Source organism: Chelonoidis abingdonii, chromosome 2 (genome assembly GCF_003597395.2).
Source record: "Chelonoidis abingdonii isolate Lonesome George chromosome 2, CheloAbing_2.0, whole genome shotgun sequence".
Taxonomy (NCBI): domain Eukaryota; kingdom Metazoa; phylum Chordata; order Testudines; family Testudinidae; genus Chelonoidis; species Chelonoidis abingdonii.
In genome coordinates this window covers 238,874,059-238,877,265 of record NC_133770.1, presented here as the reverse complement: position 1 = coordinate 238,877,265, position 3,207 = coordinate 238,874,059, and the positions used below count along the sequence as shown (strand labels likewise).

The 3,207-nt window shown below is 32.6% G+C and overlaps 1 long non-coding RNA gene across 1 annotated transcript; it reads left to right on the top strand.

Annotated features, from left to right (window-relative positions):
* Nucleotides 1–216: 216 nt before the first annotated feature.
* Nucleotides 217–2,650, top strand: LOC142046240 (uncharacterized). The gene is made up of 2 exons (XR_012655131.1): nucleotides 217–261; nucleotides 2,422–2,650. It is a non-coding gene; the product is annotated as an uncharacterized LOC142046240 (long non-coding RNA).
* The last annotated feature ends 557 nt before the right edge of the window (nucleotides 2,651–3,207 follow it).

Sequence of the window (3,207 nt, the reverse complement as noted above, 5' to 3'; positions counted from 1 at the left end):
CCTTATATGTGTTTCCCAGTTTGCTAAACTTGCTGCGCTGCCTGTACTTCAAATACTTGATGGAGTTAATCTCTCTGGCTCAGGTCTCGCTACCTCTCCTAGGTTTGCTCTTCACCGCCTTCTTCTCCCCCGCCTTCTTCTCCTCACTCATTGCTCTCGTCCTCTTTGTTGTAAAAGTTAAAAGTTATAGTTTTACAGAAAAACCTCCAAAAAATAAAGCAATTGAAAACAGAAACAAAATAGAAACAAAAAGAAAACAAGGTAAAAACTTTAATCCAGTAAAGTAATTATTTTAACCCTTCGGAATGCAAACAGCTGGAATGATTCCTACTTCTTGAAGATATGGTTGCCAGAACAGAAATGCACTCTCTGCTTCTAATCCTACCACTACCTAAATATTTGAAACATGGGCTTTTCTTATTTCTGTAATAGCAGAGTTTTAAAATAATTTAACATAAAGTAATGTGCAAAATTCCTTGTTACCAAATTAATATATAATATTTGGCAAATATTAATATTTTTATCAACAAATTCATGCTACAAGTTTAATATAAGGTAATAACTTGTTTCATCAAATGTTTAACTCTTTTTACTTTTTATTTTTGGTTGTGTATTTTGGTATAGTTATGAATAGAATTCTGGCGCCATTTGTTTTTAATTGTAATTTGTCCTATATGTCATGTGTGTGTCTGTGTCTATGTTGTGTGTGTCATGTGATATACTTTTTTTAAATTTATTTTATTTTGTTGCAACAAAAGTAATTTTATACCTTTTTTTAAAAAAATTATGTAGATGTGGTACCACAAACTATTTAAAATCATGGTTGGCGTATATCATAGTATTATTAACACCAACCACATTTTTTTGCAGCCAAGTTCAAAAAGGTTCCTAGTTACAAATATATGTACATATATTTCTGCCTCAATAAATAATGCAATTGCAAAACAAAAGAATTCTCCTTTTATAATTCACAGTTTTGTTTTTTTTTAAAGGTTTTTTTAGAATTGTTATTCGTTTTTTTAAATGTGGGGACCTCAATATGGTAATTTTTTTTTTTTTTTTTTTTTATGATTATATTTAAATTTATTTCATATGGTTTTTTATTATTTTTTTTTTTTTTTTTGTTTTTGTTTTTTTTTTTTTTTTTTTTTTTTTTTTTTTTATTTTTTTTTTTTTTTTTTCCTTTTTTTTTTTGTTTTTTTAATATTGTTTTCTTTTTTTTTTTTTTTTTTTTTTTTTTTTTTTTTTTTTTATTTAAAAAACTTGTTTATCACCGTATTCTCCTGCTTACAAAGAAAAAAATGTGGAGGGGAAACCTAACCATTAAGAGGTAAAAAATAGATAAACAAAATATTAATTCTTGCGGGTTTCTTATAACTTGTTTGGCACTTTTTAAATATAGTTATCAAGAATGTCATAACCAAATGTTTAAATAAAATCACATTTATCGGCAATAAGGCTAGAACCAAAAAATTTTCAACCGGTTTTCCTAAGACCCCAGACCTTTGGCTCCCAAACATACACAAAGCCTGTTGCAAGTAACAAAACCCTCAAATACCTCAGTATTTGCAGGTATCGTGTATTCTAAAATTTTATTTTGGTTTACCTTTCATAGTTGGTTTAATTTTACGACTTTTCTTGGTTATATTCCTGTTAATTGGAAGTGGTTGTTAAAGGTTTGTGCTTCTAAATCGTTACAGAAAGTGAAATTGGTAAGCACAGGCAAATTGAAACCTCTAAAAAAGCTGGTGAAAATTGTTAATAATCTTTTTGCTGAAAAAAAGGCCGCCGGGCCGACGTGCTAACATCCGTGGTTAATAAAATACATTAATAATATCCCGAACATGACGTGCGCCGTATCGGCGCGTTACAATCGATTGCTCGGGGATCGATATATCGCGTCTCATCTAGACGCGATATATCGATCCCTGAGTGCGCTTACATCGATTCTGGAACTCCACCAAAACCAACGGAGTTCTGGAATCGACATGGCGAGCCGCGCATATCGATCCCGCGCGGTGAAGACGGGTGAGTAGATCGATTTTAGATAATCGATTTCAGCTACGCTATTCTTGTAGCTGAAATTGCGTATCTAAAATCGATTTTCGCGCGTCGTGTAGACCTGGAAGGGTTCAGCAAGGGAAAGCAATACACCTTCTCATGGAAGATTATAAACATGTATTTTAGCTGTTAAGCATTACACTTAGTATGAAATATTAGCAATGCACCCGAATGAAAATGAATGTCTGTACAACAACTGCAAAGTATAGGGTGTGTTATAAAAGACTTGGTCCCTATTACATCGTTCTCATTATACTGTAAACAAACTAAGTTAAAACTGTGTATTAAGTTTGGGTGACTGAAAACCAACAAACAAACAAACAAAAAAACTTTACTGTTAACTAACAAAAGTTGTTTAAGTTGCATCCCACAGACGAAAGATGTCAGAAAATATCACACCCTGAAGACACCAGATAATATCAGTATACAGTGAAGAAACCTCCAAGCATCAAGAAAAGAAAAATGAAGTGCTTTATAAATGAGAGACTGGTCAAATACACCTCTATCTACCATATATGGACAATTAAGTGAACAATCAGCTAAAAACCACTAGCTGGATCAGGAAAACTGTCATTTAATTTCAACTTGGTTAGTGTGTAAAAACAACTGTATTATTGCTGTACTACTGTGTTATCATTGTACCGCTGTATTATTGCTGTACAACATGTACAATGTGTATAACCTTGCTAAACTGTTTAACCAACCCACAGGTAAAAATCAACAAATGAATGGCAGCAAACAACATGAAGGCCAAAAAACAAAATGGTAAAGAAACTAAGTTACATAGTAACTACAAATTGGGTAAACAAATTGCCTGTTAGTATGAGTCATAATTTGGGTCAGTGACACTGCATCCTAACTGAGGCACATGTTATTAAAAACAATCTTGTTCAGTGTCTGGGTACCAATATTAAATCCTGACACAGCAATGTTTGATAAATTGGTGACTGTCTGTTCAGTACGTTATCGGGAAGACAGCATCCATAAAAAACAACTGAATCTACATCAGGCAATGGAACAGAGAAGCTACCCACTTCTGTTTCCTGCCCAGTAAAGCTGACCAAAGGGTGACAACCAGCAGCAAGGGTAACCTATAATATGAATGGACAGTACTGTGTAGTAACTAATTACAATATATTTATATAT